Genomic DNA, 26,268 nt, shown 5'->3' with positions numbered 1-26,268 from the left:
TAGAGATGACAAACTAGTTTTAAAACACTGAGTGTTTGGTACCAGAGTTTTATATAGTTTGACTTTGTACATGAGATAACAAAGAAAGGCAAGGGGGGTCTGTGTGCAAAGAAGGCAGATGTCTTGATGAATACACTTGAGCTGTGCTTCTGTTGAGGAGTTATTCCTTGTGAAGGAAGTCACATTATGTTTACTAAGCAGATATTTAACCGCTTGATACTATATATAAGAATACCCAACTTTACACTAACTCTGTGGTCTTCCCAGAACTGTATGAGAGATTTATTATTCTGAAAGCTTTTGAAACATAGCTGTCAACGTTTACCTTTTTTTAAAAGGGAAATTCTCTTATTCTGAATAGGATTCCTCGCAAGAAAACGGAAAAGTTGACAGCTATGTTTTGAAAGAAAAGCAATTTTATAAGACTAAACTTTATTTTTATTTCATTTCTACTACTTGGTATTAACCAATATCTATCTTCATTCAGTTCCTTCCAAATCAAGTTTTGCAATTAAAGGAAATTGTTTAAGGGTACATTACTCAGGAGAAAAAGACAGGGGTACACAGTTGTAGATGGTGGATCATGAATTGGCCTGAAGGCTAGCCCCTAAATTTGGATTGGGTTTGTGGGTTTCCAACTCTCTGTATTTTTGCTATGATACCAAATACATGTTACCTGAAAAGGATTGTGTCAATTTGCCTAAATAGGAACAGTGTGAGGTAAGAAACAGTCACTGTTCTTTAAAAGATATCTAAGAAAATGCTGGGTCACTCTGCATTATTTTCCAATTAACGTTCGCTGCATTGACTCCCCCCACCCAAGCAAAAATCCTAACTCCTTCATCCCCTCAGTTTATCGGTCTGTGAAAATGGCATGAGGCATATAAGATGCCAGTGTTGAAAGGCCTGGCTAGTTAACGTTTACAGAGAGCTTTGAGAGATGTGGCTGAAAGAAAGCATAAGTAAGGTAGCAGCTGTACTATTCCATGCTGTGGACGGCAGGGAACCTTGTTAATGATTCAATAGGTGGCCCTTGTCCCTTTGATTCAGTACTGAATCACTGTGCCAAAAGGAGCTAGGGGGTATTCTCTTGCTGGAGGTGCTGTCTTTTAAGTAAAAAAGCAAAACTGAGGTCCTGACCACTGCTGGTCATGGGATTTTGTGAGCATAAGACTAAGAATATTGGGAGGGATGTTCAAAGGACCAAAAGAAACATTTCAGGGTTAAGTGAAGTGATTTCTGCATTCATTTGCCTCCCATATCTCTGAAGGAAGAGTTGTAAGGCTTAATTAGTTAAATACTTTGAGACCTTTGGATGAAAGATTTGACAGCAATTCCAGGCATCATTAAGTGCCGCATTCTGAAGTTCTGGTTTGTTTTGTGTGTGTTTTTCCCCCTTTTTCTTTTACATTGACCTTAGGCACAAATCATGTTGACAGAAGACTTTGTTTTTTGGCCTTTATAAACAGAACACATTAAGAAAATCCCAAAGGGAATGAACTGTTTGTCCATCTGAAGCAAGTAGTGTTGTTTTCCTCTTCTTAATATGGGTTTGGTACCATTTGTGCCTAAGGATGGGAGAATCTGTCCATTTCTGTTTCTCTTGGTTTCTCATTTCCCCTACCTTAAGTTTTGTTTTCAATGTTTCCGTATAAGTTTGCTAAAAAAAAAAAAAAATTAATGAAAATTCATCAACATATTTCTTCTAACATACATGTTTTTGTATGCTATTTTGGCTAACATACATGTTTGTCAAAGGCATTTTGCCTACTATAATGCATTTTCAAAGCCAGCCCCCCGCCAAAAAATATTATGCACTTTTATGCATACTTTACCCTAGCACATACATTTTTGTACACGTCATTTGGCTGGAAAACTGCATTGCAAAATTCAGAGAAGTGCAAATTTTGAAGGATGGCTGCATTTCAGTCCACATTTTGTTCTGGAAAGTGAGACTTAGGAAGGCTCACCATTAAATGCAAACAGAATCAAATTTCTTACCCCATTCCTATTTTTGCACCAGCTAGCCCCCCTCCTCATTCTAATACTTACCTAGATACTTCTCCACAAGCATACATCCTGCATGGATTTATAACTCTCCTTCACAAATCTTAGCCTACATGGGAAAGGGATTTGTTTATATTTTTATGAGAAGATTAGGCAAGGAAAATGGATTTACCCAATATTAAACATGTCTCAAGTGAGTGTGCTTTTATGGATGCCGCAACCTGAATAGGTAGTGATAGTCATTGGGGTTTTGAATGTGTCTTTTTGCCTGAAGGGCTACACAGTTCCCAGATGTTATACAGATTCCCCTTGTATGTCAAGGTGGCTTGTCCTCAGTCCCTTAGGCCTTCCCTGCTCTTGGTCTAACAATTAACTCACCTGTTTGGAATGCTTCATCAGATTGGACCTCTTAAGTTTTGCCCAGTAGCTCACAGATGTGCTTACATGTGAGTTTCCTAAAATATTTTTTTCATGCGAAAGTTAGTCTATAGCCAATTAGTTCTTTAAAAAAAAATCCTTGTTTTATTTTCTAGCATTGTGGTTCAGAAAAAGGGTACGGAACTTTCCCCAAATTATATTTTATATAGTGTGATTCAGTAAGTTCAAGCACACGAACAGTTCTGCATGCAGTTTTCTCCCCCCTCCCCCCCTTTTTTTAGTAGGACACTCTGAGCAGGAACTGCACAGCAAATTGAGCCTATCATGGGTCATAATATGTTTGATTAGGTTTTGGTTTCCAATTTTGCAAATATCTTTTCCATACAACTTTCTGATTTTAACATACTGTTTGTTTCATGTATCATCTCTCATCTGCAAGGAAGTTTCAAAGTTACCACAAGAAGCAGTTGTCCTATTAAACCTCCAAAGCATTTTTTCCTTTTAACCAGTAATGTGTGTTAACCAACCGAGGTTGACACAGATATGTAGCGGCTATCTGTGGCCACTCATATCCTTTTTAAAAACAAAATAAAACACAGAACCCTAAAACAATCTTGATTGAATTCCAGAAATAATTTTAGTGACCTACTTTCTTACACGGAATAACACGTAACCTTTCAAGAAATAGGGCTGGATCTAGACACATCAAAGAAGCATTTCAGTTAAATGAAAACAGGGAAAGCAGGTAGAGAAAAACGGGACTCCACAGCGCCATCTGGTGGCAAAATGTTATATTGCATATACAACGCATATAAATCACTTTTTCTTTACCAATCTAGCTGAGTCCTACGTCTCAGCTGCAACCTACGCTATTTTCATAGATGAAATAGGTCTCAACTACAACCCACCATATTCTCATAGACTGAAATGGGCCTCAGCTGCAGTACACCGTATTATCTTTGACTGCTTTCACATGGCAGTTTATTCCATTTTCATCATCATCATCATCCTTTTTAATTTGTATACCGTCTTTCATGATGATTCCCTGTTAATTTCCACATTATGCCTGTGAATTCTCACAATGTTAAAGCCACTTCCAGAACTATAGTGGAACATAGTGCAAACATCTCCCCCACCCCCAAAGCAAATACAGTGGTACCTCTAAATATGAACAGGATCCGTTCCGGAGCCCTGTTCGCATCTAGAGGTAAACGTATCTAGTGACGGCACGTCTGCGCACACGCGCGTCGCTTTTCGCCGCTTCTGCGCATGCACGTGACATCATTTTGAGCGTCTGCGCATGCGCAAGCGGCGAAACCCGAAAGTAACGCGCTCCGTTACTTCCGGGTTGCCGCGGAGCACAACTCGAACGTGCTCAACCCAAAGCGTATTTAACCCGAGGTATGATTGTAACATGGAAATGAGCTCTAAACTTGCACTATATTCCACTATAGTTCTGGAAGTGGCTTTTACCTGTGTGGAAGCTCAAGTAAAACACGGAACTTAACAGTTAGGGAAAAGATGCAAGAATGGAATAAACTGGCATGTGAATGCAGCCATAGAAAGCTGCCTTGCACCAAGTCAGGCACTTTGTACATCTTGTCCAATGCTGGGAGCAAGTGCAGTTCTTTCATATCACCTGCTATCTTATCTGATCCTTTTAACTGGACTGAGGGAAAGAGACCAAGTTGTACACATTTGGGAATGGATTCTTTTTTTTCATGTTTTAAGCTCTCCTTCCTGCTCAGAGGTACTTCGGCCACAATTACAGAGGTGTGGCTCTCTTGTCCAATGGCCCTCCTTTTCCTTAGCTGTACTTGTGGCTATATGGACCTTTTACAGTGGTACCTCAGGTTAAGTACTTAATTCGTTCCGGAAGTCCATACTTAACCTGAATCTGTTCTTAACCTGAAGCACCTGAATGGGGCTTCCTGCTGCTGCCGCGCTGCAGAAGCACGATTTCTGTTCTCATCTTGAAGCAAAGTTCTTAACCTGAAGCACTATTTCTGGGTTAGCAGAGTCTGTAACCTGAAGCATATGTAACCCGAGGTACCACTGTAATTGCTTGCCTCTGCCTCTGGTTAAACTAGCAAGACTGATAAAGCCCTGTCAATTGTGTTCATGTGTTGGTGTGTGCAGTTCTTCAGAGAAACATGAATATGCACACTAGCATTGATGAACATAACAATAGTTTAGTTACTTTAAAAAAAAAAAAAGAGCTGGTGGTGCAAGGAGACAATGAAGGAAATGACATGAAGGGGGTAATGAGGAAAGAGAAGTTGAACACTGCCAGGCTGTTATCAACTACTATGTCATGGTGTGGTTTCAGCTTCTGAGTCTGAGCACATTAGGCTAGCCCCTGAGATAGGAGGAAAATCTTTGCTTGCAATAGCTGAATTGCTGTGCTCGCCTTTAAACTGGGAAAAGCTTAACTGGTGAATGGTGGGAGATTCCTGAGTGATCATTACACTGTTAAAATGCACCTACTTACAAAGACCGTTTTATAGCCCAAACGCCTTTGAATTCAACACAGAATGAAAACGGCAAAAGCAAGCACTTCTAGAGAAAAGAAAATTCCATTTTCTTATTTAGTGTCTCTATTTCTTAGCAAGATTTGGCACAAGACTGAGGCAGCTCAAGTGAACTAGGAAAGTGTGGCCACAAGAGAATTTTAATTTATTGATGGTTCTTGCCCTACTGTACATTCACTGCTGCTATTTGAGTGTAATGGATGAAGCAGATGTTTGACACTGCAGCACCTCTTCATAACTTCACTCTTCAAAAACAGTTTTACAAGTGCTTACTCGTATTGGTTCCCATTCAGCACAGGAAACTGAGGTCATTGTGAAACATGAGGCCCAGGCAGGAGACTGAACTCATGTGCACTGCAGCTGGGCCTACATCGTCTAAGCACGTTAGCAATTTATGAAACAGCCATAATTTTCAGCTTATGGACAAAGAAATAAAAGTGTTGACACCATTATTGTAACATCTGTGAAGGGAAAAAATATGAGTTCACTGCTAAGTGAACAAATGGTGCAAGAGTTATAAAGATTCTTTTATGCTTAATTGTATTCATTAACAGCAGTAATTATTTTTAACATGTGCAATTTCTTCAGCTTTGACCTCAACCTGAAAGGTTAGGAACTTACAATACAATGAGTTCTCTTTCTCTCTCCCATTACTTTGTTAGCATTGTTCTATACAACAAATTGGCAAGAGCAGATTACCTGTCTGATTTGCTTTTAGCAATTTCTGCATAGTTAGATTCATTTGATTTCTTTATGATTATCTTAACATACACTCTTCTTGGAAAGCTTCAGGTTTTTTCTCTCTTTGAGTCACTTAATAAGTCATTTTCTAGCTTACTGTAACAAAGATAAAGGTTCATTTATTCCCTCAGAAGCAGCCCTTTACTCTGAGAAACCAATTAATGCTCTGTTTTATTTATGCCCAATAGCTGGTTTTGCAAAATACTTTGGACTCAAAACTAACGATATATAAATCTCAGGAAGCAGATTAAGGAGCTCCTTACATGTTACGGTTTGGAATAAAATAGCCAGAGGCTTCCAAGGAGTAATGTCCCCTTTAGGGTCAGTTCACGGTGCTGGATATTTCAATGTGATTATGAAGGAGGGAACACAGAAGTGTGGAGAGAAATTAGCATGAAGTGGCTTGCACAGGCAATTAGCTGGTAGCCATCACTATCATCACAGCTGCTATAGAAAGGATTACCAGGATGACTGCAGATTCACCACATACGCAGCTTGATTTACACTCAGTTAATGGGGAGTGGGGGTGGATTTCATTAGCATGAACTTTTCCTTAATTTATGAGTAAGTAACTATATATGTGCATTTTTGAGGAATGAATGGGTAGCGTCATATTGGTCTCGGTCCAGCACGTGGGCACCATTAAGGGTGGATAATTGCCATAGTCTCCTTTGTGTGTGGAAGCCCACATTCAATCTGCATCTTGTTGCATAGCTCAGAGTCCCTAGCCCTGTGCAGACTATGTGATGGAGGTGTGAGAACTGTACTTGCTGTTCCCCACTCTCCCATCCTTCATCATTCACCGGCACAGGCACAATATAAAAGGTAAAGGGACCCCTGACCATTAGGTCCAGTCGTGACCGACTCTGGGGTTGCGGCGCTCATCTCACTTTACTGGCAGAAGGAGCAGGCGTACAGCTTCCGGGCCATGTGCCAGCATGATTAAGCCGCTTCTGGTGAACCAGAGCAGCTCACGGAAATGCCGTTTACCTTCCCGCCGGAGCGGTACCTATTTATCTACTTGCACTTTGACGTGTTTTGAACTGCTAGGTTGGCAGGAGCAGGGACCGAACGAGAGCTCACCCCGTCGCGGGGATTTGAACCGCTGACCTTCTAATCGGCAGGTCCTAGGCTCTGTGGTTTAACCCACAGCGCCACCTGCATCCCTAGGTACAATATACATACTATTTTATGAACATAGGGCCCTCTCTGCATTATTGGGACGCTTAGAAAAGCTGTGGTCCCATACAAATGGACAGACTCATATAATCACATGGGCTTCCACATGGAGCTTAGATGTGTAGAGAACATTTCTTCTTCTCCATATATCTGCAAGGGATACTGTTGCAGATCACTCAGCTCCTACAGTTCAGCACTAATGACCAGCACCTCCTACAAGCAACATAGCATACAATTTGGTCATGCCTGGAACTGTGCTAAATTCCTCATTGGAAATTACATATTCAAAGAAGCCAAAGAAATCATAGGCGATAATACTCATCTTAACCAAAAAGAATATTCCCCTTGGGTCTGGTAGCTTTGATTTTTCCAGGATGTTGCTTCCAGTATCATGTCCCTATGCATTTATGACCTTTGAACTCATTGTCCTGCTCTGCCATTTAATCCACTAGGCTAGGGGGAGCAAACATGGTGCCCTCAATATGTTGTAGTCCAGCTCCCATCATCCATCTGCATTGGCCACGCTGGCTGGAGTTGATGGGAGTTGGAATCCAACAACTTCTGGAGAGCTGCAAGCAGGGCTGGTGCTGTCATTAGGCCAACTAGGCAGCTGCTCAGGGTGCAGACCTCAGAAAGGTGCAGTACTGAAATTTGAGGGGCACAGTTATATACAGATTGGGTTTTTTATGTCTTATAAATGTCTGATAAAATTCTTCAAAATATAAAATGAAAGGGAAATATTGCCTTTTGGAAGTAATTCATACAAAGATAACTTTTTTAAAATTGAGCCCAGCCCTTTTTTTGGCGGGGTGCAAGGAATTAGCCTTGCCCAGGGTGCATAATAGACTGGCCCCAGCACTAGCTGCAGGTTACCCACCATTGCGCTGGCTTGTGGCAAGCTTCATGATTTGCTTTTAAGTTGTCCATTACAGTACTGCGCTAAAAGGCATTGCTGCTAGAGCTGAACCAAAATTTGTCAGGAGACAATTTTCTGAGACCACTTCTGCGATCTTTCATTTTTTTGTCCCTGCCATCTCTAGAAAAAGCAGTCCACTTTGCGGAATTTTCTCCAAATATTCTCAACCCTTTTTTGATCTTGTCAGGATGCCTTAATGCAACAAAGATGTGCTCAAAGGGCCAGTATGGCAGAGAAGCCATGAAATTCCCTTGCTCTAATCTGCAAAACTCTTTACCAGGTTACTTTTATCATCAGTTATTGGATGGTGCTATGTCACCTTGGCTAGGGGGACCTCTTTTTTTTATTTCAAAGAGGACATGTTTTGGTGCCCACTGTGAGGACTATACCAGTGCTGAGCAAGAAATGGTTTCGCAAGCCAATATGTACTGTTTATTACCCTCAGGAATATAGACCTGCAAATGAATGAGAAACACTTCCATAATGGCTATGATCTTCTTTTTTCTGAATTAGAAACAGATTGAAGCGAACTATTTTTATTCAAGTCCCAAGATTTGAGTGAGTCACTCTGAGTGTTATAAATTGGATATATGCTGAAGTGGGTTACCTGCCCGTTTGTGGAAATTGCCTTTGTTCTGCCCACCACAGCAAATTTCATCAGATAATTAGCACTCGTTCTTTAGGCTTTCAGAATTTCTACAGTTCTCTCTGAGTGGGAGGTACAAGTTTAGAAATATTCTGTGAGGTTACTGTTGCTACGGTAACCACTCCATTGGCATTCATGTACTTAACACCCCATCAGGAACAGCTAAATATGTTGTTTTTTTACAAATATGTATAAGAGGTACAAACACCAAATCATAAGACAAATGTAATGTGTGTAAGCCAAGGGGGTGGGGAGGGTTATTTCAAGAGCAGAAAGGATGTGAGCAGTCAGGTTTACTGGCATCCAGCTTTCATATCTACTCCCAAGTAGATTCTCCATCTAAAAATATAACTTTGGGAAGTTCATCATGAGGTATTTAAAGGCGGAAGTAGAAAACCAATGAGGCAAATTTGTAAGGCAGATGATGTTCAGCAAAATATACACTCTAAAGGAACAAAATTTTGGACTGGAAGGAAACACACAGACATACTCTGAGTTCTGTGAGCATGCTAGCAGACCTCTTTTTATATTGTCTATCCCTTTGCAAACCAGTGGAGGTTATTAGGGCAGGTAGGGCTCTGCCCCAACATCCTCAGCCAGGCCTTGCCAGCCTGCCTTTTTTCATTGCAAATGCTGCAGGTATGTGCTGTTTGCCAACCTCATCTTCCATGATGTTACATAGAGATGGGATCTATTGCCATCTGAAATAATATGAGAACCAAAACACACTCATGCTTCAAAATCAACACTTGTCCAAATTTTGTAATGCAGTTTCCCAAACAGTAATTACCCAAATCCCTATATTTAAAAATTAATTCATTAGTGAAAAATAGCAAAGAAAAATGTGCCATGTTAGAAGTTGCTTACATAAATGTGTACATTATTCAAAATGGCTGACAAGAATGTGTTCATTGGGAGAAATGCACACTACAATGCTCACAAATTGCTGCAGAAATGTGGAGAACTGAATCTGTGGAAAAATGAGGAACTTTTAGAACTGAAATGTGCAGAATGTTTCATCCCTAATGTCAGTAAATTACCACCCAGGAGACAATTCTGAAGTGAGGAAATCATGGTTCTTTTGCAGTAAAAGACACATACATACCTCCTGTCTCCCCCCAATTCTCTGCCTTCAATATTAGGAATTTAAGCATTTAAAAAATAACAGCAAACTATATCACAGGTGGCAAAGAGATTGAGAAGCATATTATCTGTCATCACTACCCTTCAGGAGCCACCTTCAAGATTTTGTTTTAAACTACAGTATCAGTCTAGTACTTATTAGCTGTGTATCAACCTCTTGCATAGATTGAGAGAAGACAGTTGCAGCAACCAAAGTGAAAATAACTGGAATAGAATGAGAGTGAGAAAACTGGGGGTAATGCTTGCATCTGATAATTCTTTGCATGTCATTAAATAGAAGTTAAAATGGACCCAGTAATGACCAGCCTACAGACTTCAGGCAAATTTAGCAGATCAAAGGAGGATCAAACATAATATCTAGCTCACCTGCTACAATTCCTTTAATACTTGTTTCTGATCCATCTGTTTGAGATCTGTGGGATCTTTGTTGCTGGAGAAATGTTGCAGCGTTCATTGCAATTTATACATTGTAACAGCTAAGAACCATTCCAGTTGTATTTTGGTGTTGGATCAAAATCCTATTACACAGTGGAAGCAAGTCTCACAGAGCTCAATGGCAGTTACTTCTGAGCAGACCTGCATACAATTGCATTGCATTCTGAGGACTAAAATGCACAAGTCCTGTGTTCTAGGCAGGCGTGTTCAGACTTCCATTATGAGAAAAGAGCACAAGCTCTGCCCCCTATGACTTTCTATGGGTTCAAGAGATTCTGCAGGAGGGAAGTTTCTTGTGCCCATGGAGGCTTTTGCACATTCGTTAGAATTCCACTCCATGTGTTTAATATCACATATAAGAAAGAGAGAGAGAGAGAGAGAGAGAGAGAGAGAAATGAACAGCCCAATCTTAGTTATGTTCACTCAGAAATTCCCATGATCTGCAGTGGGACTGCAATAAATATGTATGCTTAGGACCTCAGCCAAAGGTTAGGATTTTAACAAAATACTGAATGTTGTTTGCAAGTATCTTGTAGGCCATATTTTAGATACCCACATACACAAAAAATATACTGAAGTACAGTGGTTTGAAATGTTTTGAAAATCAATCCTGCTTGGTTGGAGAATATTGCAAAAGGAAACAAAACAAAAAACAAAGCAAGGTTTTACCCAACTTTCCTAGAAGTATACAGTTTATTTTTAGCACTGAACATTTGTTGTTTTTCCCTAAGGGGATGTAGAGTTTCATGACACTGTAGGGAGCGAAAAACTCAACTGACAGCCAAAGAACAAATTCCATGAACAAATTAAGAGATGCCAACTAGATGAAGGGCATTGGTTTGGCTCAAACTTCTAGTGGTTTGTATGCTGAGTTTTGCTTCTGAAAGAAGGAGTCTAATTGGGTTATTGGCCAAGGATTTACTTTGTGCAACCTCAGGATTGCTCATTCCAAGACACAGACACGGCAAATATAAACTGAAAGCAGAAACTTGGGTTCTTCTGCAGTCATTAGATGAACTATTGGCACAATGACAAACTTGCCTTGGCCACAATCCTTGAACTACTTGTTTGTGAATTCTCAGGGAACTTCACTGAGACTACTCAAATAGAAATGGTAGCAAGACTGCAATTACAGACAATAATTTAAGCGTACAAGATTTGTTGAATGGAACAACCTTTCACAAATCATTATCTTGTTCTTTCAATAAATGAGGGGGGAAGAATGTCCAACTATTATTCAGACTTTTGACTGAAATTGATATCTATTCATGTATAGATATGGTGTGTGTGTGGGGGGGGGAGGAATATAGATAAACCAAAATGTTGTCATATGATAATCTCTCCCTGCCCCTCCTTCTCCTTCTCTCTGGGATGGTTTTTATGAAAAGAAGCAAGGGGGCAAGCCGCCTTATATAATCCCACTTCAACCACTGCCAAGATCATGCTTGTGTTTCAACCTTTTAAACCAGTATGCATGAAAATGGGATGTTGGTCCAAAGTTTTATTTGAGCAATTAAAATATGCTGAAATGTATGGCATAGTCATGTATAAGAAAGAAGCAACTTGCATCTTTTTAAATATATCAAATCATAATCTGCTGAATAAGTTCCCAGAAACATCATGTGGGGTAAGAGTACAATAAAATGTGTAATGGTCTTGAAATACACCCCCCACACAATATTTCTTTCCCCCTTTTTCCTGCTTTAATCTGTTTGCCCAGCCAGTGGTTGCTGTTATGGTAACTGTGCAACTGATTCATCTTTTCTGGTGCTAGATCATTTTGCAGTGGTTCGCAGTAGCAACCATGAAATGGGATTCCTGTCTGTAGGCATCTCACCACCTCCAATGCTATCAAAACCAGAGGCAATCTAGTGCCTGCCAAATAGATCGCTAAACTGTTCTGGGTATTGTCTGTGAGAGACCACCTGTGTCTTCTTGTTTTGGTGTTAATAAAGTTTCACAGTAGGATGGTGGACGGCCAAAGGAAGTAGAACCGGAAGGTCTTTAAATCTGTTCAGTTTGCTACTGTTTGACTTTACTAGAAAAAGAAAAAGGTCTGAATGGACATGGAAAATAACTTTAAGTTAGGTTCCTTGTTTTATTCAATGTACAAATTTGTAATGTCTGTGAAAATATAAATGGAGCTGGGAAAACTATTACTAAAATAAAAAAAGATGTTACGAGCGATTTTGTACATTTAGAAAAATGAAATTGAATTAGCCCCGGATTTTAATCTTATATAGAAATAGTTGAGCAATATGCCCTCACTCTGAAAATTTGCAAATTACATGTTGTTTTTCCTGCTTGAGGAGTACAAATTGAAATGAGATGTTTTATAGCTTGACTAAGTTCTCTTGACAAAGGCTAATGTTTTACTATATGTTATTGGTTTTAGTGCTTTATTTATTCAAAAGGAATACCAGAAATACCATCATCAGCAATGCAAATTAATTGGCCATCCACACTGCTAAATATGGATTTATTTATTGAGGAGAATGACAATGCAAAATCACTGTCAAATAAGGACAGACAAGTATGCCACTATCTTGTGTGTGTGGGGGGGGGAGAGATTCAAGTCATTGAGAACATTGAAATCAATGCTCACTTTTTGTGTGTGTTTCCTGAGAATGCTTGAAGAAAATATCAATGGCAGTCTCAAAGTACTTTCTTCTACCACCATCTCCTTATCCTCGGCTCTCCAGGGGTGTAGGGGAAATCACTGGCATTCCCAAGGCCCCAGAAGAACATGTTTTCATACTGGATATGGGAAGAAGCCCAATAATCTTTGGTGAAAAACTGGCAATAGTTGAATCATTTCCATGATGGGAAAGGCTCTATGTGGGCATTACCTTCTCCTTGAGGGATATGTCACAAATACTATCAGTTTCCTGTCAGGGATTTAGCCCTTCCTCAAGTAAGTTACTGGGCCCTTAGTGAACAGAGGAAGGGGGAGATGGCAGTGCATGAAGGATTGAGGTGATTAAAAGTGTGCCTCTCATATGCTCCCAGCATTCTATTGTCAAGGTTCTACTTCAGAATCTCTGGGTTGTCTGACCTTGCCAGTTTCCTAACTCACCATAGGTCAGATAGTGAAAAAGCTGGGCAAAACTATTCATAAGAATCTCCCATGGAAATTTGTGATGGACAACTCATTTCCTCAACATTCTTCTTCTAACCATGACACTCTATAACACCTCAGAGAATGGGGCAGGGAAGAAACCAAAGACTACTGAGAGGAATAGACTCATGGATAACTCTGGTTCCTCCTCTTTGTTGAGAAACATTGCACGTTGTGATATTTCTAATCACAGACATGAAGTTACCTGAGGTGCCTCCTATGACATCGGGCTGCTCACACAAATATTTATTTGTAAAAGTAAGCTCTAAACAATAATGTTTGAACTGGTTTATGAGATTGGGAGGACACACTCTTCCTGACAAAAATGGTCCTGCAGCTACAGTGTGAGAACAGAGAAGAAATGCTTCATGAATTCTTTAACTCTGGAGTTAATCCAGCCTGTTTCAAGGAGAGGTTGCCCAGTCTGCTTCTGTTAACAGTTATTATTCATAACATAAGACCAGCCTTTACAATTGCAACAACATTGCCAACATTTTGAATGAATATGGCAATGATTTATGTCAATTAAATATCACGCCAATGCATTTGTGAACTTATATCGATAACAAGCACTTCTGCTTTTAGGCAAAATTATGTGGATGTGCAAGGAAAAAAATGCTCTCGGACTGGTCCTCTGAAATTCTAGTAAGTTTCAACCCTGCCTTGAATAACTTTTTTTTTTAATGCACCATAGTTTATTGGATTTTGGATACTTTTCTTTGCTCTGTGTCTAATACATGTGCCTAGCTTTTATCTCAATGCTTAGCAGTTATCAAGCATGACAGGTAAGAGGATCTTCTAGATACTTAAAAAAAATCAACCTCCATACACATACAAACACACAAGACTTAGGAAAGCATACCGTAATTCCTTTTCTTTCAGCTTCAAGTCCAGACTCCAGTTTACATAGAGATAATTGGCTAACAGAACAGCAGGTAGTCAACCATTGAACTTATTAATGGAGTTGTTCTTTACCTAGAGATCAATGTCAAAATTCTTCTTTGAGGCTAAGCTTTTATAGCCAATACAATATTCCCAATAGGTTTTTGCCTCAACAAAATTCTCAGTTCATGTACATCAACATAGTTCTATTAACTTCCACAGAGACACACAAATTTGCACCACCTGACACAATCTAGTGTTCTGCCTTCATAGTGCTTTCCATTGGATTTGCAAGGAGAAAACAAACTATTCAAAAACCCCAGCTATTTGTTCGATAAAGAGGAATGTATATGTATTATATATTGAACTGGGAGAGATATAAATACTTAATGACTTAAGCTCTGCAGAAATTGTGCAATATTTTTGTACGCCACGACCAGTTTGTAAATACTGCTCTTACAAAGATGCAAATATATGCAATAAAAAGTTCATAGGGGAAAATAAATGAGGTCATAGCTAGTTGTACTCTTTTGCTTACCTTTATCAATGGGGTGCAGTTAGTAGAAAGAAAGGCAGAGAGGCAAAGGAGGAGAGACCACAGAAGATCTGAAGACTAGGAAATGGTTGCTTTCCATTAATATATGTGATAAAAAATGACTTAATCAGTCAATTTGTTTTGCTGATAGCTTATTTAATCCATGCATCATTTTAAATAGTTGTATATAATTGAGGTATTAGCAATTATTATTATTTCAATTTATTAGGCATGTGACACATAAGACTGCAAGCAAGTTACAAAATCTAAAAGTAGGAAGTATGTGATAAAAGCAGGGTTGGATGGGAATAATGCATTGCAATTTAAAAATACAGTAACTTATAAAACAAACACAAGAAAATAGCAGTAAAAATTCCAGCAGCAAAAAACTTACCATTTATGACAGGAAAATCATCCTAATGCACCAAAAGGTACATTTTTATCTGGCACTGAAGGGATGCTCGTGCCAGACAGACCTCAGTGTAGAGAGCATTCAAAACATGGGAAGCCACAACTGAAGAGGCCCTTGCCCTCACCCTCCGAACCTCTCTCAAAGGAGGCACCCAAAAGAGAGCCACAGATGGGAGATTGAATAGTCTGAGAGAAGCACTCCAAAAGATAATGGAGTCCTGCTTCAAGGTGTGAATGTTGGATTCTGTGCAGGCTCACAGGATATGTTCTCCAGAAGGGGTACCTCCAGTAAAACTAGTTTTGAGAGACAAAAGAGCTACTATAAGGGAAGAAGGATTTAATCTATTCTACCATACCATACTGTGAGCTAAAGTTGGGGAACACAAAATAGGGGACTGCCCACTACTCTTTGCTAGCCCTTGAAGTTACCCCAGCTCCCAGCATCTTCAGTGACATTTTGAGGGGTCCTGGAGAATAGCTCTTGAGTCATATGTTGCTTCACTGGTGCCCCAAACAATACTGCTGCCCCAGAGATTCTTTGAATTGTTTGCGCTGTTAGGACAGCCCTGATTAGATTAGCCTAGTGATATCTTTCCCACATCCTTAAATGTATTGGGTTTATTTCTGCAGTGCATTTAAGAGTCCTTTATATAATACTTTATACTGTACTTGACGTGGAGCTCAATAGCTTGTTTCCTTAAATTATTTTAACCTTAATAATTTAGAGAAGGGTGGTTTCCCCCCCTTTTTTTTAAAAAAAAAAGAGAGTTTGCTATAAAAAGTCCTTTTAGCACAGTTCTGCTAGAGAGTCTTATTAATTTGACACACATAAAAATGTAACGCTCCTTTACCTGAGGCAAACTTTTGGCAGGTCAGACACAACCCTTCATGGCAAGCACAGAGAAAAACAAAGAGTGAGAGAGAAAGAGAAAGAGGAGAAAATGGACTGTCCAAGCCGAGACAGGCACAAAGAACTCATTTGTTCAGCATTCATGTCAAGAGCCAGAAGGCATCTCTTTCACCTTTGGCTTTTCATGGCCACCACTATGTAGCGATGATGCCTAGGGGAATGGCATTTTCAGGGCAGAAGAAAATGGGAAATCTAGAGTCTTTCCCAGAATACCACCTTGCAAAACTGTGACAAGTTGCAGGCAGATATATATATATATATATATATATATATATATATATATATATGCTGTTGTTTAGTTGTGTCCGACTCTTTGTGACCCCATGGACCAGAGCACCCCAGGCACTCCTGTCTTCCACTGCCTCCCGCAGTTTGGTCAAACTCATGTTAGTAGCTTTGAGAACACTGTTCAACCATCTCGTCCTCTGTCGTCCCCTTCTCCTTGTGCTCTCCATCTTTCTCAACATCAGGGTCTTTTCCAGGGAGTCTTCTCTTCTCATGAAGTGGCCAAAGTATTGGAGCCTCAGCTTCAGGATCTGTCCTTCCAGTGAGCACTCAGGGCCGATTTCCTTAAGAATGGATAGGTTTGATCTTCTTGCAGTCCATAATAATAATAATAATTTATTATTTATACCCCGCCCATCTGGCTGGGCCTCCCCAGCCACTCTGGGCGGCTTCCAAAAGAATATTAAAATACTATGATACATAAAACATTAAAAGCATCCCTAAACAGGGCTGCCTTCAGATGTCTTCTAAAAGTCTGGTAGTTGTTGTTCTCTTTGACATCTGGTGGGAGGGCATTCCACAGGGAGGGCGCCACTACCGAGAAGGTCCTCTGCCTTTTTCCCTGTAACTTGGCTTCTCGCAGTGAGGGAACCGCCAGAAGGCCCTCGGAGCTGGACCTCAGTGTCCGGGTAGAACGATGGGGGTGGAGACGCTCCTTCAGGTATACTGGACCGAGGCCGTTTAGGGCTTTAAAGGTCAGCACCAACACTTTGAATTGTGCTCGGAAACGTACTGGGAGCCAATGTAGGTCTTTCAAGACCGGTGTTATATGGTCTCGGCGGCCGCTCCCTGTCACCAGTCTGGCTGCTGCGTTCTGGATTAGTTGTAGTTTCCGGGTCACCTTCAAAGGTAGCCCCATGTAGAGTGCATTGCAGTAGTCCAAGCGGGAGATAACCAGAGCATGCACCACTCTGGCGAGGCAGTCCACAGGCAGATAGGGTCTCAGCCTGCGTACCAGATGGAGCTGGTACACAGCTGCCCTAGACACGGATTTAACCTGTGCCTCCATGGACAGCTGTGAGTCCAAAATGACTCCCAGGCTGCGCACCTGGTCCTTCAGGGGCACAGTTACCCCATTCAGGACCAGGGAGTCCTCCACACCTGCCCGCCTCCTGTCCCCCAGAAACAGTACTTCTGTCTTGTCAGGATTCAATCTCAATCTGTTAGCCGCCATCCATCCTCCAACCGCCTCCAGACACTCACACAGGACCGTCACCGCCTTCACTGGTTCTGATTTGAAAGGGAGGTAGAGCTGGGTATCATCCGCATACTGATGAACACCCAGCCCAAACCCCCTGATGATCTCTCCCAGCGGCTGCATGTAGATGTTGAAAAGCATGGGGGAGAGGACAGAACCCTGAGGCACCCCACAAGTGAGAGCCCAGGGGTCTGAACACTCATCCCCCACCACCACTTTCTGAACACGGCCCAGGAGGAAGAAGCGGAACCACTGTATGACAGTGCCCCCAGCTCCCAGCCCCTCAAGACGGTCCAGAAGGATGTTATGGTCGATGGTATCAAACACCGCTGAGAGATCCAGCAGAACTAGGAAACAGCTCTCACCTTTGTCCCTAGCCCGCCGGAGTCCATGGGACTCTCAAGACTCTCAAGAGTCTCCTCCAGCACCATAATTCAAAAGCATCAATTCTTCGGCGATCAGCCTTCTTTATGGTCCAGCTCTCACTTCCATACATCACTACTGGGAAAACCATAGCTTTAACTTTACAGACCTTTGTCGGCAAGGTAATGTCTCTGCTTTTTAAGATGCTGTTTAGGTTTGTTATCGCTTTTCTTCCCAAAAGCAGGCGTCTTTTAATTTCATGACTGCTGTCACCATCTGCAGTGATCATGGAGCCCAAGACTATCTATCATCTATCTATCTATCTATCTATCTATCTATCTATCTATCTATCTTATACATAGCAAGACAAAAATTGCTTACTCCATTGGAACCATCATCCACATTGTTGGGTATACTTATGGGTAAGAGCTTTGAAGGAAGAGACCTTCCTACTACAGTTATCCACCTCAGCCATGTTCAGAGGAAATGAACTCCTGCAAGCTATAATGCGTTAAAAAGTCATACAGTCCCTTACACTTCCGGGTTGGCACCATCGCCGAATGACGGACTCCCTCCGAGCTCCGGAGGGAGCCTGCTCGGCAGGAGCTGGGTTCTACCGCGCCGGCGACGCGGGGACCCTCAAAAACCATGGGCGCTGAAACCCATGGGCATGGTGACTCGGCGGGCACCGTTTGCGCCCCCCCGACCACGCGAAGCAGCCTTTTTAAAGGCTGTGGAGCGGGTGACGGGGGGGGTGCTGTGAGTCCTCCGCTTCCCCTGCCGAGTGAAGCCGCATGCCATTTGGCGGAGAGCGCTGACTTCTTCCATTGAAAATCTGGACTTAAAAGAATAACCCGTGAGTAATTGGAACTTGGATTAAAAAGGGGAATAAATTTTTTCTTAAATTCGGAGCGAGCGGGGGAGGTACAAAAAGGAAGTCAGCCTCCCCCCTGTTGGAGATGAGCTAAAGCAAAGGACCTGACAACTAAGACCGAGTTCAACCTTTTTTTTTTTTTTTGATAAAGTTATTAATTTTGCGATGGAAAACTATAAGTTGGGCTGGAGGAGAAAAGTGGAATGAATTAAAATATAACACCCCCCCCCCCGGAAACCCTGGGAGCGATCCGTGAGAGCGCTGGAGAGGAGAAATAGAGGTTTTGACAGCTGTCAAAAAAAGGTAAAGGTAAAGGTACCCCTGCCCGTACGGGCCAGTCTTGACAGACTCTGGGGTTGTGCGCCCATCTCACTTAAGAGGCCAGGGGCCAGTGCTGTCCGGAGACACTTCCGGGTCACGTGGCCAGCGTGACATCGCTGCTCTGGTGAGCCAGAGCCGCACACGGAAACGCCGTTTACCTTCCCGCTGGTAAGCGGTCCCTATTTATCTACTTGCACCCGGAGGTGCTTTCGAACTGCTAGGTTGGCAGACGCTGGGACCGAGCAGCGGGAGCGCACCCCGCCGCAGGGATTCGAACCGCCGACCTTTCGATCGGCAAGCCCTAGGCGCTGAGGCTTTAACCCACAGCGCCACCTGCGTCCCCGTGACAGCTGTCAAAGGAGCTGCCAAAACTGAAGAACAAAAGGAGAACTTTGTTACGAGGACTTTGCTGGTTACATTTGTTATAAATTGGATATAAACTGTTTAAAACAAGGAATAATAAGTTACTTTGACTGGTGGGTGTGATCGGGAATGAAACTGAGTTACTATAATCCCTCTAGAGGAGCTGTGGGTTATTACAAGTATTGCTGGCATGGAATTTGAATCGGACTTTTTATCTCCTGGGAAACTGCAGAAATGGAACACTATTTTGTCTACAGAGGTCTACACACTAAAGGAGACAATAGATTTAACTATTGAAGAATGGAAGGGACTTGACATAATGTTTTGTTCCTGAATAACAAAGCCTCTGTAGAGGAATTATAAGCTTTTTGGAATTAGAACATTTGTGCAGGAGAGCAGGGGGAAAAAAAAAAGAGGAACAGAGAGAACAACAAGAACAACAAGAATAACAAGAACTGGACAAAGTTGGAAGATAGACCCCTTCCAAGATTGGACATTCGAAATTAAAGATGATTAAAAGACGGCAAAGACTATTAAAAAGACGGCAAAGTGGACTGGTGAAGGATTATGGCTTAGATGTGGGAGCTCCAGGAGACAGTAGACATTGACGGACATTGGGAACGCAACCGGGAAAGGGGGGAGGGAAATTTGGAATCCAAAGGGTGTTAAATTACATTTTATTCTTTTTTCTATTTTTTTATGTTAATCTGTATTTTATATTAAAGAGGGGAACTCGTGGAAGGGAACAGGTCAATTTTAGGGGACGGGAAAATATTTTTTAAATTGGGTTAATGATAATAATTTTAAAACTTGGGGTAAGAATTTGCTGAATCTATTTGAAAGAACTGGAATACAAGAGGGGGTGGGGAGGGGAAGTCCTGGAAAGATGATATTGAGAATAAGGCCTTAAATTTGGATGCTTTTCTTTTTTGTTATATTTGAAAATCTTTAATAAATATTATTAAAAAAAAAAAAGTCATACAGTCCTTACCTGGGAGTAAGGGTGGGACGATCTGTCAGTTTTGATTCTCTCAGTTTCTCATTTTTTCAGTGTTAAAATCAGTGCTCCACATCTCATCAGTGATTTGTACTTTGTAAAAGAAAATCCTTAGGAAAATTCATCAGCATTTTCATGTGAAGTTTTGCACAGTAATTTCCCTGAATGAAATGCTTTTCTTTGTTTTCTCTTTCACTAATAGTTGCATTTGTATGCACACTTTAACCAAGTATATGCATATTGTGAACATTACTTGGCTGCAGATCTGCATTGCAAAATTCAGAGAAGTGCAAGTTTCGAAGGATTTCTATGTTTTGGTTTTCACATTATTCCAGGGAGAGTGAATCTTGTACATTTGCATTCAAATGTATATTGAATCAAATTTCTCCTCCCACCCTACCTGGGAGAAAGCTCACGGAAGTAAGTAGGACTTACTTCAGAGTAGACATGAATAGACATGTACTGTCAAACAGCTTTTCTTTTTATCTTACATAAAATCCTTGAGCTTTGTGCAAAACATGCTTTCTCTTCTCAATGGAATGTGGAATTTAATTCCACATGGGCAATAGAGGAATTTAAATAGACCTAACAATAGTTTGACACGAAATTAGATGCCTACTTAAATTGGCTTAGCTACCAAGGGAAAGGGGGCTCTCTATTTCAATGTTTTCCCCATAGTTACCCAGAACAAAGAAGAAATCAAAATGTACTGGGTGCGAAGAAGGTATAAGATGAAGAAGAGAAACACTGGAAACAGAGAAAGTCAGAAAAATGGGTGCAATGCATCCTGGGATTATGTTTGCCACAAAGCTGTTACTAACGTAAGTTACCAACTAATTGCTCTGCATGTTTACATGGAAGTACATCCCACTTTATTCAGTGGGATTTACTTTTGAGTAAGTGCCTAGGATTGCAATGTAAATCTACAACCCTTCTGATACCCTGAAACTTAAAAGTATTCATCCTAAAATGCCGTCCAAAGTTCATTGGGATTGGGCACCAACTATGACACAAACCAGTTAAGGGGGTCAGCTTCTGAGAGGTCATGCAACTATTTTGATTCTCATTTGAAAGGGGGGGTGATCTCATCAGAAGCGGCACAAACTCTTATTGCCAAGTCCATATGAGATGTACTCAAATCCCACATTATGGTCACAAGTACCTGGGATGCTCCCTTTGCTTCCCTGCCCCCCCCCCCTCAAAAAAACCCCCACTCTGTTTATTCATTACTTCCAAACAGTTTTGGGGGCATTCTCCAAAATGTCCCACCAAAAGCTGGAGACACCTTTGGTACATAAAACAGAAGAGTTGTGGTTTTCTTTTAACATAGACTAGGTGAGAACAAATATTCTACCATTTCAAACCATAGGAAAGCTAAATATGGGGGGGGGGGCATGCATGCAGCTTGCATTGGCACAGTAAAATGGGGATGGCAACCTGATAGTGTGGCAGTGTTCTTGGCACTACCGCAAAAGCAGCCAATAAAAGATGCTATTTTATCTCTCTTTCCTCCCCAATCCAGTAAACTGTCTAATAGCATGTTGGCACCAGCCCCTCAAACAACTGCTGAAAAAAATCGACACAGATTGGAACTGTTTTCAAATGTGAACTTTATCTGGCACACTGAGTAGCTTATGAGTAGCCTGCAAACATTCTGATTTTACTTAAATGGCACCATTGAATAATAGCTCAAATGCTGGTGATGTTTTATGTATATGTGTGTTTTCAGAAATAATAAACATCCAGGCTTGGAATGGCATCATTTTCAGATACAAAGGCATTTCAAATGTTACGATAGATGGAAACATATTTCACATATTAGCATTTGAAACTCTGTACAAGTGCAGCATAAGCAAGCAGTATAATGAGCAATCATTACTAATCTGTTTACACTCTCATTTTCCTCCCTTCCCCCCTTTAACACACATAGTCTCTGAAAAGTGTATGCTGATTTCTCCTGAAACATCTGAAATTTTGTTTTCTATCTGTGTTTCAGAAGTGACACACACAAAAATTTATCTTTCAGCTGAACTAATCTCTGATAAATGAATATCATTTTTCATATAAATTTGTTTGGGAAAACTTGAAACTGCAGAAGAACCTATTGATTTCATTATTTGTATTAAGTTTTAGAAATCCTACAGCTGTTTGCTGTCAAAAGTTTAAATCTGCTGTCTACTGCATAGTTAATACACAGTTCACCTGGTGACTCGATAATGTATATATTCATGATCATACAACATATGTTCCCAGGAATATGCAGCATAATAGCAACAGAAGGGTAACAATTAGCAGTTCTGTTTGCCTGTGTGTGTATAACTTGGAATATATATATATATATATATATATATATATATATATATATTCATTCCAAGTTTAAAGTTTTTCCTGGGTTTCTTCCAAGAAGCTTTGTTCCTGATTCCTTGACCTTTTTGGAGTTTAGAATCAATGAACCACATTGCCTTCCAAAAGTGTCAAGCACAGAATAAAAAATTGCATCACATCATTTTTCATTGTGGCCAGATGAGGTCTGAGTGAAGGAACAAGGAACAGGAAAGCAGGAACATCTGAAAAATTGACTATGCAAGCTGGAATGTGATTCCTCTGTAAGGGGCAGCTTTCCCTTTTGCCAGAAAAGGCAGCTTGTAGACAGATCTGGGTCTTAGCCTGCCACCCCAAGGGCCCCAATGTCAAGAAATAGTGATAGAACACTGCTCATTTATGCAACATCTGTAACACATATAGCAAATTATTAATAGCTCAATATGCCAATCTGCCACTGTGCATTCTGACATGGTGGGGACCAAGAGGATGGAAGTTCTGTAGCACAGATGTGAAAATAGCAGTGACTATATGGAAATTAAACTCAGACATTCTTGAGTTTGCCTGTTGCCATATCGGTAGACCAGTAGCTCTTTTGGAAATAGTTTTCAAGTACCTATCAAGAAGTGAAATGATCTATTTTTCTTTATCTGCAATATTTATGTCATATGGTTGAATATAATGTGCACCTTTGGATAGATTGTGTTGAAATATTATTATTAAGAGCATAAAATGGTTTCTATATTAATTAAAGGGCAAGTTTTTCTAGTGAAAAAAGAAATAAACATAGTGTGCTTTTCTCTGGTGGGTTTTTTTTTTGTTGTTCACCTATTTCTGCTTTTCTAATTGATAGTAATATTTTTGAGTGTCTGAAATGAGCTACTTCAGTTGAAAGAAGTTCACTGAACTAGCTCAGAAATCTCTGAACTACACCTGGGTGAAATCATGGTAAATTAGGTCCATTTGAGGGTACAACTTTGAGCAGTGGTGCCTTAATGCAGAATCTAGATGGTATGAAGATGCATGGAAGAGGGGAAATAAAGGATGTTTCTTAATTGTGATAGAAGGCTGATTCACACACATACTCATTGCAGCATTTGGTAGTATGCATTTGTAAAATGCCACCACTGAAAAGTATTTGTGCTTTAGAGTGATGTCAGATGATGGCTAAGCAACGTTTGGGATGTCCCACCTGTGGTTTCACATGCACAAATCATTGTATGATGACAGTGAACGATGTGTGAACGATGAGTGAATGAACCTAGTATTGATGTGAACTTTACCACAGACATGAAAGCAATGTGCTCTCCCCATGTGAACAGTGTAACATCAGTGTAGAGAAGTCATGCAACATCATGGCTCCTCTTACCATTTTCCTTTTCACAGAAAAAAGGGGCAAGTTGCTCATCTAGTCCATAATGCCACCAGTCTGATTCAGCAGGGCTGTTCTCAGCTTATGTTGTCGTGAAGAAAAAGTGCAACAGGGTCTGAAGTTTAGTTATAAGAACTAAAATATGATTGTTTCCCTTTGTGTAATTTATTGTCACATAGGAAAAGGGTTTCCAGCGTAGCTTACACACACAAAAGAAGAAGAAGCACACAATAAAAATCATAAATGCAATACAATAATAAAAGAGCAGAACAAGAAAAGCAGATATTAAAGCCAGGGATATGTCAGTTTGAAAGCATTTGTTAAAACAGTACTCATAGAGCCTGAGCAAATAAATAAAAAAAGTAAACAAGGCCAGGTCGAGGTGAGCCTCCCTGTGGAGGGTATTTGAAAGATAAGATGCCTCAGATAACCCAGTCCCAAGTTGTTTAGGACTTTGTCAGTCAATAACAGAAGCTTAAATGCCTGGTAGAAAACTGGCAGCCAAGGCAGTTGTTTTAAGAGAGATGTCAAGTACCCATGATAGATAGTGCCACTCAGTAACCTAACCTCTGCACCCTGCATCTTCCAAACTATCCACCACTAAGGGTATCCCATAGAGAGCATTACAGTAATCCAGTCTTGAGGTTGACGATACATGGATTATCTGTGTCCAGGAAAATCAGTAGGTGAGGCCTCCTGGTCACTTCAGCCCCTCAGGCTTCCAGTGACAATGACGGATCAATTAGCAGCCCCAGCCTACCCACCTGGTCCTTTAGAATAAGTGCAGCCCTATCCAGAGCAGATATATTACCCAAATAAATGCAGATATAAAATAAAACAGCTAAGTCACATATGAATCATGGTGTTGGATTCAATGGTGCCAAGAGCAAGTGGAAAGGCTTGTGCAAAGGGTGAGAGGTGTCTCCCATTTCCCCTGACTTCTGATGTCCCCTGTGACATATCCCAACCACTCCTGAGAGTTTTCCAAAGGATACTTTGTAGAGTGGTGGTGTGTTGTACTATGCTGCAACAATGTAAAGGTCCCATCCCACAGCTGGAATTCCATTCACAGTTGTTGGGATCTTGCCTGGTATCCTCACATAAACTCTAAAGTCTAATGCTGTCAACCTTAGTTCAAGTAAGAAAGAGGAGGGACAGCTTGTTCTTTTCATGCTCTTAAAAAAAAAAGAAAAAAGGATTCTTGTCAAGTATGTTGCTCCCCTTTGTGGGTGCCTATTCCATGACTAGAGTATTTTAGCACTAGAGACAAACAAAGGAAATACAGTATCTACACCACCCAACCAAATAATAGATTCACATCCCCCTCACAACACTGAGTGGGGTATGTAAGTTTGTTATATTTTATTCAAAAATGCAAAGTTGATTGTTGCTCTTCACAGTGATGTTTAATCAACAAAACAAGGATCTGTTACTAATTGCAAAATCCTGATAGTGTTTCTTGGGTTGTGATCAATCTACGACACGGTTGGGAAACCTGTCGTCCTCCAGCCAGAATTGACAATGGTCAGAGGTGATGGGAGTTGTAGTCCAACAATATCCAGAGGGCCATTGGATCCTAATTCCCACATGATCAGGAAACTCTACTCTTTATAGCTCCATGGCCACTGGTGGTGGAGGAGGAGGAGGGGAAGAAGAACAACTAAAAAGGAACGGGAAAGGAGCTGTTGCAATCTCTCTTAAAGGTAAAAACATCCACTTTAAAAAGCCTAAGAGAAAATAGCCAAATGGTATCCTTTGGCTTTTACAGGCAAATATGCACTCTGTATCCTTGATTTAGTGGCAATGTCTGCAGAATCAGGACCCTGTAGATATGGATCAGTATGAAGTTTGCTGTAGCTGTTCTTTTATGAGTGGAAATAAATAATTTGCTCTTGCCCATATTTCATTTATCATTTATGTTCTTGGCTCTGCATTTGCCTAAATCCTATACACATGTCCTTAAATGCCTGCAGATATCTCAGGTTCCCCCTCCCCTCTCAGGTACAATCCAATGTCTGTTTTCAATTAAGTGGTGGGGGACGATTTTTATTTTTTTAAATGTGTTTCTTTTCAAATCCTAAGTCTTTCTGGCAAGGCTGAAAATCATTACAGTAGAGTACAGCCAAAATATCTTAACCCTCCCAAGTTTTCAGTTTCTCAGGGAATGTTGTATGGACAAGTTTGGTATGATGTGCAGATGCTAAGAATGAAGGGAAATATTGAGGAAGAATTATATGTCTTGTGACAATCCTGCCTTATTCAGTGGGGGGCCCAAGTACAGAAAGTGCATGACCCAGAAGAGAGACAGTGTGCATCCATTTCGATGGTTACCTGGCAGTGT

At 40.8% G+C, this 26,268-nt stretch overlaps 1 protein-coding gene across 1 annotated transcript in view; it reads right to left on the bottom strand.

Annotated features, from left to right (window-relative positions):
- LOC307216680 (uncharacterized protein) overlaps positions 1-9,983 on the bottom strand; it is a 203,302-nt gene extending 193,319 nt beyond the window's left edge. The window contains exon 1 of the transcript XR_013839256.1: positions 9,908-9,983. The gene's annotated coding sequence lies outside the window, so the exon portion shown is untranslated. The remainder of the gene's footprint in view (positions 1-9,907) is intronic.
- Between the last annotated feature and the right edge of the window lie 16,285 nt (positions 9,984-26,268).

This window comes from Podarcis cretensis (assembly GCF_951804945.1).
Source record: "Podarcis cretensis genome assembly, chromosome: 5".
Taxonomy (NCBI): Eukaryota; Metazoa; Chordata; class Lepidosauria; order Squamata; family Lacertidae; genus Podarcis; species Podarcis cretensis.
Note: the sequence above shows the minus strand (reverse complement) of the source record. Positions and strands in the feature narration are given on the sequence as shown.